The sequence below is a fragment of the Pteronotus mesoamericanus genome, unplaced genomic scaffold, assembly GCF_021234165.1.
Source record: "Pteronotus mesoamericanus isolate MK-2021 breed Mesoamerican mustached bat unplaced genomic scaffold, CSHL_Meso_final scaffold_85, whole genome shotgun sequence".
In the NCBI taxonomy this organism is placed as follows: Eukaryota; Metazoa; Chordata; class Mammalia; order Chiroptera; family Mormoopidae; genus Pteronotus; species Pteronotus mesoamericanus.
In genome coordinates this window covers 70,697,410-70,713,463 of record NW_026555329.1, presented here as the reverse complement: position 1 = coordinate 70,713,463, position 16,054 = coordinate 70,697,410, and the positions used below count along the sequence as shown (strand labels likewise).

Genomic DNA, 16,054 nt, shown 5'->3' with positions numbered 1-16,054 from the left:
ATAGTAGGTACCTAATAGGATTTGCTCTTTCAGAAGTGATAAGCTTATGTTCCCTGGAAAAATCACAGACGGTGAAAAATAAAGTAAATATTACTAAACATTGAAAGGCTCAGTCCTGGAAATAGAAATGTGTTTAAAGGGAGGAGTATGAATTTGGCCTATACATTTAGTCTATAAAGTTCTTCTTTTTTTAAATTTGCATTTATTTCTTGTCTAGGCATTTAAGTATATTATATAAACCCACCCCAACCAGTGGTCTTTGTATTATATAGTAATATGCTTTATTTTTGAGTGTGTGTATATATATTAAATTTTTGTTCTTTAAATTTCTTTAAAGATTATATTTATTTACCTTTAGAGAGAAGGGAAGGGGCAGGGAGAAATAGAGGGACAGAAACGTTGACGTGTGAGAGATACATTGATCAGTTATCTCTGACGCCCCAAAGGACCTGGCCCGCAACCCAGGCGTGTGCCCTGACTGGGAATTGAACCGGAGACCTTTTGGTTTGCAGGCCTAGCACTCAGTCCACTGAGCCGTACCAGCCAGGGTGTCTTTAAATTTTTTTAATTCACCTTTGGTTGCAGAAGTAATGCATTTTTAGAAAAATTAAAACTGTATATAGATAATGCAAAAGTCCCTCTTAATTGAACCCCACTGCCTATTCGGATCCCTTAGAAAACTAACTCCTCTGGTCAGTATGGTATATATACTATTGAGATTTTGTACATGCACACAAATATACAAACTTCTTAAAAATAATGTTTAAACTTCTAGTTTTCCTCAGGTGAGTTTCAGGAAGCTTTCTGCATTTTCCATCTGGTTTCATTTACTTACAGTGTATAGTACTCTTGGTTTACCTAACCATGTCCTATCCTTTTATTTAAAATTAAGTTCATTGATTAAAACCAGAGATCAGCAGCTTAAAAAATAAACCAGATTTATTAAAAACTTGCTTTAATAGCCAAGCTGTTTTCAAGTCATCTTTGATGATTTAGTGCTTCAATAGCGGTCTGATATATGAGACACAGTGTACATACAGAGAAGTATCTAGAAATCCATTCTCTTTTCCAGTCCATATTAGTAAAGCTTCAAACTGTGTTACACCTTAGGAAAAACTTTGTTATGCAGTAACTTTTTTTTTTTTAACATTTGAATACTTTACTGGGATTGTGAGCATTGAAGGTTAAAGACAAAAGACAAGTGATGGGTTTTGCCAGAGTCAACATGTTAAAGGGGTTGATTGGGAGTGAACAAGGCCTCTGCAAGGTGGGCTGGCCCAGTGGCAGGGTGCCACTGGGTGTTCCACGCCTGGGGGTTCTTCAGGTGATGGCACAGGGAGGGATGACTCTAGAGGGGGTCCCCCTGAACACTGTTGTGGGGAGGACTTGGGGAAGACAGACCAGATGGACAGCCACAACCAGGGGCATGAGAAGTCAGTGCGGAGCCGGGGTCGGGATGGCTGGTGACCCATGGAGAAGTTGCTCCCTGGGGACACAGACAAGTGTCAGGCAGCCGCCTTCAGAACAGCCATCCCGGTGAGGCCAGCGAAACACTGGGTGGGATGGGCAGCTGGCTGCGTGGACGGGCAGAGTGGGGTGCGTCAGTGTTTTTGGATCTCGGGCCAGCCTGCCTGCGTTCTCCAGGTACGACTGTTTGGCTCTTTGGGCTTTTGTCCAGTGTTTCCAATGGCCCATTCCTCAGGTGTCTGCTAAGGGACCCTCCGTGCCAAGGGTGGGCTGGCATGATGCTGGGTGGGTCCAGGACAGCCCTGTTGCCAGGGCCCAGAAGCCTTGGGCCTCTAGATGCAGTAACTTCTCTTTAGATTTTTCTAGCTATTACTGTATAACACTAAAATTAAGAGCCACTTATTAACATCAGATTTCAAAACATTGGGCTTTTGTAATAAAACTCAGTTTTCTTAAATTTTGGAATCATAAGGTGTTGATTATCATTACATGTTTCCGAAGTAATATTTAATTTTATCCCTATCATTGGCTCTGTATTATTTAATCTCTGCATTTCTTTAAAATACTTTGCACTTAACTGTAGAAGGTTTCATGTAATCACATTGCATTTTTAGAATTTTAGAATCAAGAGAGATGCTAGAGATTTATCTAGTACATCCCCGTCATTTTACAAAGAAGCCTTAGTTCCACAGAAAGTCAATAACTTAACCAACTTCTCAAAACTAGTAGCTGTAAGAACTGGAACTGGAACCTAGCCCGTCTGCTGCACATACCTTATTTTCTGACCCTTTCTAATATTGAGTCTAATTGAAACAGAGAATGTGCTCAATATTCACATGTTTGAAGGTGTTCGTTAGTAAGAAAATCTGCCAGAATCTATGGTGCCCAAAAGTACTTTGCAAAAGGGTCAGGTTGAAGTTTCTTGTGAGAGAGCCTTAGGTCTTTGTCTTAATGATAATGTGGTTGATAATTATCCAGTCTTTTCTTATTCTGTTTCTTTTTTCCTTCCACCCTGTGTCCATTCTCCGTTAGAATGCATCCAGGAGGGCTGTAAAGTAGACCTATTATCCTAGGCCAAAACAGGGAGATTGGACCTAGGGAGGTAAGTCAAATTGGAGTATGCTAATTATATTTTGTAACTTTCTATGCTGGTTCTAATGTTCCAACACCAGTCACTAGAAACCAAAGTAATCAAAAATAATAGATTTTAGAAGCATCCCAGACTCTGTACCAAAGCTGGTATTTTTATTAAGTGATTGAATTCTCTTCATTTGTTTTCCAACCTACATATGCAGAATTATTTTTTCTAGCACTGTTTGCTGCTGCTTCTTACTGTTTTTGCAAAGGAACATAAAATACAATATGAATATACTGATAAGACAAATTTTCTGTTAAAAATTATTTGAAATATTGGTCTGATCCTTATTGTTTAAATCTTAAGATTTGCTGAATCTCTTTTTAAAAATATTTTACTGAAATCCCATACTGGTAAGAAAAGATATAGTTACTTTTACTTTTTTAATTTTTTTTAGATTTTTGTTTATTTACTTCTTAAAGAGAGGAGAAGGGAGGGAGAAGGAGAGGGAGCGAGAGATCAGTGTGCGAAAGATACATGGGTTGGTTGCCTCTCGCATGCCGTCAACTGGGAACCCGGCCCTTCAACCTAGACATGTACCCTGACTTGGAATGGAACTTGTGACCTTTTGGTTTGCAGGCTGGCACTCAATCCACTGAGCCACACCAGCCAGGGGAGACATAGTTACTTTTAAATAACATCTTTATTATATTTATTGCACCTGTTGTTTCTAAAGATCTTATAGGTAAAGCAAGGACAGGCTGTGGAATAAGATGGAGACAATTAAATGATGATATTTATTCCTGTAGTTGTAAATCATTATGTAGCTAGAGATAGGAGTACAGCATTTGTTGGCAGTAGCCGTTCAAAGGGTATCTTATGAATATTTAGTAAAAGTAGTTAAAGAACCATAGGAAAACCACTTATTCTGATAAGTACCATTAAAATTGTTCAGGAATTTTTCACAATAGCCTTATATACTTTTAGAATTTAAATTAAAAAATTTAATAATCTAGTCAGGGTAGGAGTTGGGTGGTCTTATGGAAGTTAAGAGATCACATGAAAATAAATTGTTTCCTTAAAAATAACTAAGAATTAAACTTATTACACTACTGTCCAATAAAATATGGTGACAGGCACAAACCATTTAGAATTCTAGTGTAACTTTTTGTCTTTATGTATAGTTTTTGTAGAACATAATCTAAATTAAGGGTCAGCTAACTGCAGCCTGCAGACTAAGTCCCTCTGTTCCTGAACTGTTTTATAAGGTCCATGAACTAAGGATGGATTTTATATTCTTGAGTTAAAAACAAAACAAAGAATATGCAACAAAGATTGTATGATCGTATGTGGACCTCAAAGCCTAAAATTTTTACCGTCTTTCCTTTTTCCCCCAACTTATTTACAATTTATTTTTCAAAGTTGACACACAAAGTTTTTTTATTGTATTTTTTTCTATTGTCTATCTTTTGAAGAAAAAATTTGTTGATCTCTAATCAGAATGAGAGAAGGTGCTAAATGGTTATATAGAACCATTTCAAGCCATTCAGAGTTATAGTAAAAGTAATATAAATGAAGAAAATCTCCACGGTTGGAACATTTGGTACAGTTTTTTTTTACAGTAGTAAAAAATTTGAAAAAATGTTTTAATAACAGGGGACTGGTTAAATAAATTACAGGACAGCTGTGTAGTAGAACATTAATGCAGTGAGAGTCATCACTCTTGATTTATGCAAAGGAAAAGTATTAATTTCACTAAGGGGGGGGGCAGATTCCAGAACAGGGTGCAGCATGATACTTTAAAAAAAAACACCTAACATATATAGTACATAATTGATGTTGTATAGGTGCGCAAAAATGTTAATATTAGAAGATGGGATGATGGGTGGCATTTTTAAAAACAGATTTTCTTCATTTATTTTTAGGGAAAGGGGAAGGGAGGGAGAGCGAGAGGGAGAGAAACATCGATAGGTATGCCTCTGGTATGCATCCTGACTAGGAACTGAACATGCAACCCAGACACGTGCCCTGACCAGAATTGAACCGGTGACATTTCACTTTGCAGGACAACGCCCAACCGAGCCACACTAGTCAGTGTGACATTTCTTTTCTAATTGTTGCTTTCTTGTAATCACTGATTATTTTACAGTGAAATTTAATGTACTTCTTGTTATGGAAAAATTAAACTTGAAATAAAGTTTTAAGTCACAAAGAGAACAGTTATATTAATATGTAAAATGGTATTAGAAGTGTGGATACTTCTTCGAAACTTAGAAGTTTTTGGAAAAATTAAAGAAAATAGAACTGCTGTTAAAACCCTCTTAATGTATTATCCTTAGACATTCAATAGGCTGAGCATGTAATAATGGCATTTCATTGGGCTATTCAAAGAATATAATAAAATTTTAAGATATTCTTAACTACTTGAAGTATCATGTATCATAGGAAACACGCCTTTCCACAAATCATGTTGGTGTCACCTGCAGAGATAGAACTTTGACTTAGACCATAATATTTAAATTAAAATGGCATTTCTTCCTTCCCTCTCTTTTTCTTTTTAAAATTTTTATTTTATTTTTTTCCATTACAGTTTAACCACCTTAACTCCCCCCCCCAACAATCACCACCCTTTCCTGTTTTCTGTATCTTTCTTCCCTCCTATTTCTTTCCACAGTATATAATTGAATACAGTTTATAGGAAGTAAAATAGTCCTTGTCTGCACATGTGTACACGCTGGTCCCCAACACTCATATGCAGATAAGGAACATCACCATCACTGCAGGGAGTTTGTGTCCCTGTCCAGCCAGCACTAGTACCCCAGCTAGGAGGTCATCATTCTGATTTTTGCTTAGCTTTGCCTGTTCTCAAACTTTATATAATGGAATCATATGTTCTCTTTTGTGTTTGACCCCGTACTCTCAACAGAATCATATTTGTAAGGTTTATCAAATAACATTTTGTATTAGTTTCTCTTCTGCTGTGAAGTAGTATTCCATTGTATGAATATAGTGCAGTTTATCCACTCTGCTGTTGATGGACGTTTGAATCATTTCCCTTTTTTGCAGGAGTTTGGGGAAGCAATTAGGAATAATGCTGCTGTGAGCATTTTTGAGGAAATCTTTCTGTGGGCCTATGCACTTATTTTGCTTGGGAATATATCTAGGAGAGGAGTTTCTGGATTTTAGGGTATGTGTGTTTAACCTCATTAGAAACTGCTGGTTTCCAAAAGTAGTTATCCCATTTTATATACCCTAATCAAAATATGTCCGTTCTAGTTGCTTCATGTCCTCACTAATACTTGATATTATTAGGATTATTGACTCTAATTATTCTGGTGATCATGTGGTGATGTCTCAATGTAGTTTTAATTTGCTTTTCTCTGATGACCAGTAGAGTTGAACACATTAAATGCTTATCGTCCATTTATGTAAAATATATTGTCTTTTATTATTGCTATGTAGCATTCTTTATGTAGTTTGGATATGATTTTTCTTTGTCAGATATATGTGTTGTGAATGTTTCCTTGCAATGTGAGGCTTACCTTTTTACTTCATTAATGTTGTCATTTGGTGTGAAGAAGGCTTTAATTTTGACAAAGTTCATTTTACCAATTTCCAATTTTATGGCTGTTGTATTTTGTCTGGAGAGAAATCTTTTCCCTATTCCAAAGTCATGAAGGTTAAGTATTTCCTAAGTGTTATTCTAAAAGCTTTTTGTATATTCTCATTTTTTAATTGCTTTATCTGTCCCTTTATTTTTTGCAGGAGTTTTTTAGTATTTGAGGTAGTAGTCTTTTGTTAGCAATATATAATTTGGGACGCACATTTTTAACTCTGATTTATCTGAAACTAATTATTTCTATGATGTTAGGCAGGTGGCTCACTGTTTTTCCACATAGATACTCAGCTTCTTCAGTATCATGCATGAAAAGATCTATCTTTCTCCATTGAATTTTTTGGTGTCTGTCAAAAAACTAAGTACCACAAATCCCAGCATTGATTTAATTACTGTAACTTTATAGTAAGTTTTGAAATCTGGTTAAGTTCTCCAACTTTGTCCTTCAGGATTGCTAGAGTACTATCAGTCCATATAAATTTTAGAATCAGCTTGCCAATTTCTATTTTAAAAAGCCTACTTAGATTTTGATTCAGATTGCATTGAATGTATACATTAATTTGAGGACAGTTGATATCTTAAAAACACCAAGTCTTCCAATTCTAAATATTGTGTATCTCCCCATTTATTGAGGTCTTTTAACTTGGCAACATTCTGTGATTTAATGTAGATGTATTTCACATCTCTTGTTAAATTTTTACATATTAGATATTTTATTTGATATTACTATGAATGGTACTGTGATTTTACTTTATGTCTCCATTGTATGTTACTAATATTTAGAAATACAGTGGAGTTCTGTATATCGTTTTTGCATCCAGTGATCTTGCTAAATTCACTTACTAGTTCTAACAGTTTTCTGCTCTTTTGGATTTTCTAAATATGAAGTCATGTTACATGCAAATACAGACCACCGTATTTTGCCTTGTATAATGTGCACCCACATTTTTGGCCCAAACTTTTAGGGAAAAAAATCTTTCATTTTAATTGTTAAATTCAATTATTTATTTATATTTAGAAACTTGTTTTTTGTATTATAAAGTAATTTCAGCATTTATTTTTGAACATATTATGGTACAAGAAATTTTGTGTAACAAATGATTACAAAACACAAGAACAGATAGAGGGTATTTCAGGTACTACTAATATATAATGCATATCCTTATTTTCCCTAAAAAATTTGGGCAAAAAAGTGCCCATTATACACGGCAAAATACGTAGTTATAGTTCTTTTCCAGGCTTTCTTTTCCTTCCTCCTCTTTTCCTCTCTCCCTTCCCTTCTCACTCTCCCACCCCCGCTCCCTCCCTTCCTTCCCTACCCGCTTCCTTCCCCTGTTTTTCTTCTTTTCTGTCCTTCTCTTCTCCCTCTTCTGTCTCTCTCCTGTGTCTCTCTTCTCCTTCAGCTTTTCTTTTCTTTCCTTTTTCTTTGTCTAGACTTCTAGTAAAAAGTTGAATAGGTAAGTTGAGGGCAGAGTCTTGACTTGTTCTTGACTTTAGGAAGAGAGTTTACCGTCAGGTATGATCTTAGCTGTAGGTTTTTTATAGATACTCTTTATCAGATTGAGAAAGTTTCCTTTTATTTCTAATTTGCTGGGAGTTTTTATTGTGAATAGATGTTAAATTTTGTCAAATACTTTTTCTGTGTCTTTTGAGATGATCATGATTCTTTGTATTCCTTTAATATAGTGAATTTCACTGATTTTCAAATATTATATCAACTTTGCATTCCTGCGATAATGACAGTCATCATATAATTTCCTTTAATATATTTGTTATATTTTATTTGTTAATTTTGAAAGAATTTTTGTGTCTGTGTTCATGAATTCTTGTTCATTAATTTTCTTGTAATGTTTTTGTCAGGTTATAACAGGATATGCTGCCTCATAAAATGCCTTTGGTAGTATTTCCTTTTCCACTCTTCTTTAAAAGAGCTTGTATAAGTTTGGTATTATTTATTTTTTAAATATTTGGAGGATTCATCCATGAAGTCATCTGGGGAGATTTTTAAATATAAATTAAATTACATTAACATATAGATGACAATCTAGATTTTTTATTTATTCTTGGATCTCTTTTAGAAACTGGTGTTTTTACAGAATCTAGGCATTTCCTTTTAGTTAAATATATTGGCTACAGTTGTTTATAATGTTCTCATTTATGTTTTTACTATTTATGTTATCTGTAGTAACATCCCCCTTTCATTATGATATTGGTAATTTGTGCTTGTCTTCTACATTTTTCTTTTGATTTGCTCTTTACATGTAATATTTCTTAATTAAAATTTTTTTTTAGTATTGGCAGTAAATTCTGTAATAATAATGATTATTATAGCATTATGTATTACTCCTGATTTTAGTGGAAATTCCTTTAACATTCCATCATCAGAATGTATTGGGGTACATATCAGTTACCATGTTATAGGATAATCTTTGAATTCCAAGTTTATTAAGAGATTTTATAAGGACAAGATATTAGGTTTTATTAAGTGACTTTTTAGTATTTTTTGAGATGAACATCTTTTTGTTTGGACCTCTTGAGTTGATAAATAATATTTCCTATCATGAAGTCCTTGCACTTCTGGGAAAACTACTTAGTTTAATATTGTTGAATTAACATTATACTTGGGATTTTTATATTTATATTTTAATGCGAATAATCTGTGGGGTTTTTTTAAACTCAGATTTTGGTATTAAGATTATGACATAGTTCCCTCTTGTTTGTTTCCCCTCTCTCCCTCTTTCTCTCTGACCTTCACTGCAATTTTAAGCTCCTACTAAATACAGAGCACCATATACTTATCCTTGTTCCTTATTGTAAGGCTAATTTATTTGTCTTTATTTTGGAGACTAAATCTTATAAATATAATTTTGCTTCTTGAGCACTTTTTTTGTTTCACCTAATTAAGTTGTAGTCTGTGTTGTTAATCAGACACTTCAGTCTAGTTCTATGGTTCTTAGTTTGATGTAGATTTCTGCTTGGTTAATGTATTTTTGTATACTATTGCTTTAAAGTGGGATTTTTCTCTTTTTAAAAATTCTTATTTTATATGTTAAAGTTTCTAGAAGTATTACAGGTGTTAATTTTTCCATAATTTGCCTAGTCCCAAAATATTGGGGAAATAATGCATGTACAGTGTCAGTGTAAGCAACTATCAAAGCTTAGACACTTTTACATGTTATAAATGTAGTAGTTTTGTTTATAGTTATCTAGAGCATGTTATTACACAAACACATTATTACTATCACAAGCCTGATTCTTAAAAGTACCCACCCTATTAATAGGTACACTGTATTTTTTACAGTCATTATAATTGAAGGTAATGGTTGCATACTTCTCATAAGACCATAACTAGATTGCAAAAATGATGTGAAGACAGTAACTGGTTAACTAAATGGTGCTTAATGTTTTGTTTTGGTCATTTTCTTTTTTATACTCCTTCTCTTTCCATCCCTCTGCTTTTGTATTTTTCTTTATTCATATTTCATTTTTATTATTATTCCTTTTGGCACTTTCAATTCTTTTTTTTTTGAAACTGAACCCAATTCTAAATTTGTAGGTAATTTTCATTCTTTGTATTTTTATATACAAATAGTACGATTATTTAGAAGTTTACTGAGGGCTTTAACATCAGGAACATTTTGTAAATGTTTAATAAGTGTTGATTAACATCATTGGGGACAGTTTTACTTAATACTTTAACATGTATTATTCAGAATGGTGTTGGTTTTATTGTAGTTGTCATATGGTAGGCACTTCACATCAGTATTTCTCAGATACTGTATTTATTTCCTAAATTTCGTCTAATTGGAAAACAAACCTGTTCCACAGTTTACCTCAAGTTTGTGAAATTTTGTATTAGAGTATGAAGATACAGAAAGAATTTTTTATATCTTAACATAGTGCTAGGAGTTTCTCATGACATGATAGGGCCAACTCTGCAGGGCCAGTAAAAGCAAATGCTTAGAGTGAAGAGAAACCATTTGCCTAATACAATGCTAAAAGATTTCCCCAGGGAGAAGGTTAAACAAAATAGATTAGAAAGAAGTCTAACATGTAGACTCATACTCAAATTTGTGAGGCTTTTTGGTTAGTTTACAGCAGGGGTTCCTTTTGTAAAGTCTAAGCAAATGGTTTTTACATATTGCAGTGGTTAAAAAAGTAAAAAGAAGAGGAATATTTTTGAAATGAGAAAATGAAAGGAAATTCACATTTCAAAGTCTATAGGTAAAGTTTTATTGGAACACAGCCACACATATATGTATTGTCATGAGGGCCTTTGCATTTCAGCATCAGAGTTGTATAATTGCAAGTCTATATGGCCCACAATGTAAACTATTTAGTATATAACCCTTAACAAAAAATATCAGACTGACCCCTAGTTTAGAGCCTCTTATTTAGTTAACATATATTTTTTAAATATTTTATTTATTTAATTTTAGAGAGAGGGGAAGGAGAAAGATTGTGAGAAAAACATCAGCGTGTGGTTGCCTTTCACACGCCCCTCACTGGGGACTTGGCCCACAACCCAGGCATGTGCCCTGACTGGGAATTGAACCGGTGACCCTTTGGTTCACAGGCCAGCCTCAATCCACTGAGCCACACCAGCCAGGGCAGTTAACATATTTTCCATTCCACAATTAAGGAACCAGAATATCTTTCATTTCCTCAGAATTTGCATGTGCATATGTTTTAGTCAATTTTTTTTTAAACCTATAGGTTTAAATTCTGTGAAACCATTTGAAATATATAATTATTTAAACAGACCATTTTGGCTGCTAAGGATGAATATGTTTTTTCTAAATTGCTTCACTTATAGTTGATTATGGGCTTCTATTTTAAAGTATATGTTTAGAGTGTACTTATGTGTAACTTAAAGATTAATAATACAAGCACATTGGAAACCCAGCTTTTGAGTTGCATTTGGATTTAGGTTTGCATTTGGATTTAAATATATGGATTTAAAGCTTTGTTTTTTTAAAACATCATTCTTTATGTCATGTAATGATGGGCTTTTGTTTATAAAGTGTTTTATTGTTTAAAACATTTGGACACATACGTTCTCTTTGAGACTTTCCACAGAAATATAGTTAACATTTTCTGCTTGAAATTAGTTTATAGGAATAAAAGAGTTGTTCATGTAAGACGGAATTCTGAAGTGTGTGCCACTTTTACATGGCTTTATAGTGTAAAACCGTTACCTTTCTAGATTTCACTGAGTCACAGTAGAAGCAAAACATACATGTAGGCATTGGAGGAACAAGCCAAATCGAAACAAGAATTTTTGTCTTGTTTTTATGAGAATTGATAGCTATCATTTCTGTTATCTTAGGCCTCTTAAAAATCTTAATTAATCTTTTAATTTTATCCCACAATGGCTACATGGTAATGTATCTAGAAATCAAGTATATAGTATTGACAGTTCTAGGGAGAATTTGCAATAGGCTTCATTCCTGTATTTGTTTAGCATTAATAATTAAAATCCACTTCTTTTTCATTTAAAAATTACTAACCAGATACCTCTTATCTTTCCTTCTTCATGAACCCTGTCTTCCATCTACCCTTCCATGTACACTCAGCCAAAAATTTGAAAAGATGGCCTTCCTCGTTAATCAGTGCTTGCCACGAAGCGGGAGGACTAGAGGAGCAGTAGGATGAAAGGACTAAGGGACAGATGAATTGGAACTGATCTCAGTAGAAGAGGAGTATTTGATTGGCAGCATGTGATCTCGGATCAGAATTTAAGAGGTTATAGAATCTGAGTGGGAGACAGATTTGGGTTTCTGAAGAAGTCACACTTAACCATGTCAATAAACCTTAATTTAAAACAAAATTCTGAGAGACTGAGGCTGGCCCTCGTTCTTCAGTTTAGTATTTCTCTTTGGATTCTTTTTTTCTTATCTTACATGTTACTTCTGGTATATTGTAAGTTAATGTAGAGAAACATCTCTAAAAGGACTAATTTTTAAGTCCAAAGTGACTAGTAGAGTTTTAGCTTTTGATGCCTGCATGCATTTGTTTCACATAGGTCTCTGGGTGAGTCCTCAAAAATCTTAAAATAGGCTTACCTTTCTACCATGCATATTTCCCCTAAAAAGATCTGTTTTTTGTTGGTTTGTTTCTGTTTTTCTGAATTGAAAAACACATTGATGTAGGCAACTCCTGTTGACAATCTGTACAAGTATGGTAAAGAACTAATTAGCACACTAATTAGTCTCTGCTTTGATTTTGTGCAAGTTGATTTTTATCTTATTCATAACACTATCAGGCTTATTGATAGCCTTTAGTTTTTTAAATTCCTAGCCTTCTTCTGAGAGCACATGAACTAGTGGGAAACAGGTTGATGCAGATTCTTTAATTATACATTCAAAAAAGTTTTTAATCTTTTCATTTTATTTTAATTTTTCAATTGTACTTGATTTTTAACTAATTTAAAGTAGTTATTCCCATTAGAGATGTAAATGTTCACCTTCTAAAAATTGGCAGATAGAGGAAAATAAAAGGAACAAACTGCTTATAGCTACCCTTCTAAGAGAAAAACCCTGGTATTTTGGTATATTTCCTTGGAATTTTCTATGTACCCTTTTCCCCCACAGTTGTGAGAACCTATGATTTCCTATTTACATTTGCTGATGGTACAGTGCTAACATAATAGATGCACTATTTGCACTCAGAGGATTCAAAGTTTAATATCCTTAAAAAGGTATTTTTGAAAATTAATTGGCTCTTATAGAAGAAATGTATAATCATGGGCAAGGCTCAAGTTTCTAATTCATCCCATTTCCTTCATCATTTTTGTAAATATAACCACTATTACCAGCTTGTTTTTAACTTTTTCTGTGGTTTTGCATATACAGTTACTTTTGTATATATAGTAAATATCTGGTTTCTTTTTTAATATAAAAATGTTACACAGTAACTGCAGTTAGCTTTTTTCATTCAATATGTTTATATGTATAGATCCACCTTAGTTCATTTTATTGACATACCATAATATTGCCATTTCCTATTGATGGCAGATTTCTGATTTCTTGCTGTTACAGACATTCCTTGCTGGAACTGTTTGCATATGCCTCCTCATTAAAATGTGCGGCGGTTTCTCCAAGGAAGATACAGGGAAGTGAAATTAGTAGGTCATAGTGAGTATGTGGTTACCCTTGAAATTTAATCATTCATATTGCTCTCAAAGTTGGACCTTAGAGCAGTTATCCTGTATCACTCCTCTTCCAACTTATATGTTGTTATTGTTTAACATTTTATTTTATCCTTGTTAAATCCAACTAATTATATTACTTTATATAGAAATACAAGATTCAGGTTACATACGTTTTTACCATATTCTTTCCTCACCATTTCTCTCACCTGACTGTCCTTCTGAGACCATTTTCCTTCTTCCTGAAGAACATCTTCACAAATTCCTTTAGTGGCGGTCTTTTACTAATAAACAGGCTCTATTTTTGACTGTTTGTTTTAACTTTTAATTTAGCCTCATGATTTTGTCAATTATTTAAAAATTTTATCATGGAAATTTTTAAGCCTTACAGGAAAATAGACCAAATAGCACAAAAAAAAATAAAACCCAATTATTATCCATCTTTTAGTTTCTATTGCTTTGGACAGTTTGTTATGGTAGTTTCATTTCTTCCCCATTCTGTGCTTAATTTCCTGCTGAAATATTATGAAGTCTGTGAACATTTCAGAATGTATTTCCTGTAGAAGAGCTTTTCAAAAAAATAAACACAATAGTTCTATCATATTTAACAATAATTTCTTAACATCATCTAATATCCAGTCTATCACAAAGAATGCCAGTTTATGATTTTACTTGACATTAAGGGGTATTGTTTTCTAGGAGCACAATTGTAGGTTGACAGTAATTTCCTCGCAGTATCTTGAATATATGTCCTTCCCTTCTGGCTTCAGTTGTTGCTGTTAAGAAGTCAGCTATAATTCTAACTATCATTCCATTGCTTGAAGGGTCCTTTTGCATGATCTGCTTTTAAGAGTTTTGTTGCCGTTAGTGTCCTGCACTTTTACTCTTGTGTCTGCTGGGTTTGTTGATCTTGGGTATGTGTGTTTTCTGAGCCTAGGGATTATTTTTAACCATTCTGGGAAATTTGCAGCTATTTTCTTTTTCTTTAAGATTTTGAAAAAAGAAGTATATATTCAGAAAACATATAAAATATATACATGTAAAAAGTGTACAGTTTGATTATAAAGCGAACATTTTTGTAACCACTTCCCAGGTTAAAAATAGGACATTTCACTGGCTGCGAACCCCCACTGCTGGGTGGGGGAGAACAGGGGCCGCCCTTGACATTGGAGGGGGGCGTTGCCCTGGGGAGGGGGTACTCTGCGTGGAGACCCAGATCCCTCTGCTCCCCAAGGGCAGCTGCCAGGCAGAGCACAACCTGCATCTGTGTCTGCCCCACCACCCACCCCTGGTCTGTGCCACTTGGATCCTGCTGCTTCTTGGTCTTTCTGGTCTGGGCCTTGGTGGCTTCTTCCTCACTCACAGTACTGGCCTGTGCAGCGCTGAAGTCCCTTAGGACTGGGTCTCCTTCTTGAGATCTTTTGGCCAGCTGACCTTGTGTCCCGTGACTGGGACAGTCTCAGGAAAGTGACATGGGTCCCACATCATGGGCTTGCTGACCACCTTGAACTTGGAAGATGGTCGAAACAGGCACGAAATCCTTATGTTTGAAGCCAAGGTCCCGGGTAGCTGGATGGGATTGAAAGGATCTTCTGCAGGAGAGCCTGTCCTCATTTTACAGCCAGGGTGACCACAGAAAGGAACCTCGGAATCTGCCTTTATTTTAGTGCTGCTCCAGGACTCCTGACCACCAGCCAGCCACCTATATCCTGCTTAGGGGAGGGAGCAGGAAATGCCACCCTGAGAACTAGGGTGGCTGAGGATTGTGTCAGGGTCTGCAGCCAGGAAGGCCAGGTGCTCACCAAGTTGCTCATCTTGGAGGAGCTGGCTCTGTGGCTTCAGACTGCTGGTTTGGGGCTCCCTCCTCCGTATCTTTGGTGGCCTTCTCCGCTGTTTTACTGCTGTGTGCATCTGCCTGCGTGGGGAGTCCTACTGGTCTGGACCCCAGCCCTGAGGGCACTGGCCTAGGTCCTGTCTTGTTCTCAGGGCTCGGCCTGACAGCTGCAACCACTTGCTTGAGACAGGAAACGAGTCACTGCGATTCGGGGCTAAGAGGCTGTGACTTGACACTGCAGGCAGGCCATGGAGGCCACTGGTGCTGAATGGGGGAGAGAGACCAGGCCTTTCTTAGGTCCACGCAGACTGAGAGAGGAACGCTGTGTGCCCGGGCAGATCCTGGGCTCCTGAGGCCACCCCCAGTGGGACGAGTGCTCTTTCCCTCACTTCCTGCAGCCCTTCCAGAGCTTCTCCCAAGGGCTTTCTCACCTGCCCTGGGTTTTTTTGTTTGTTTTTAAATTTTCTTTCTCCTCCAGTGTGAATCATCTTGAGCCTTGGCTCTGAGTTGGAAGAGAAGTTAACAAAAGTGGAGAGCTAGAACGGTGGGAGAGCCTAATGTGGCCCGGTGTGTTTATTAGGAATTGGATTGAGGCGGGGATTTTAGAGTGCACTGGTTTGGGAGGTTTGGAGGGCTTTTCGTTGCTGACGCTTGGTTTGGAAAAGAGGTTGTCATAGGGCTGGGGTTACTGCTGTTATTCCCACGGTGGACCTTGTCTTTGGAAAACACCTGGTTTTGATTCCAGCTCTGTCACCATTTGCTTATGGAATAAAATCAATAATTTGAGCTAGTTCAGAGAGTCAGGTCGGTTTGGTCACAGGAGTGCTTTGAAAAAAATTAAGGAAAGAAGAAAAGTTGAACATGCCAATCCTCAGAGTATCCCCTCACCCTCAGGGCACCTCTGGTTCATAA

The 16,054-nt window shown here is 35.8% G+C and overlaps 1 protein-coding gene and 1 pseudogene across 6 annotated transcripts in view; both read left to right on the top strand.

The window, feature by feature from the left end:
- CNOT4 (CCR4-NOT transcription complex subunit 4) overlaps positions 1 to 16,054 on the top strand; it is a 137,500-nt gene that overhangs the window by 34,736 nt on the left and 86,710 nt on the right. The gene's annotated exons all lie outside the window — the stretch shown is intronic.
- On the top strand, positions 1,471 to 15,441 carry LOC129063245 (insulin-like growth factor-binding protein 3 receptor; annotated as a pseudogene).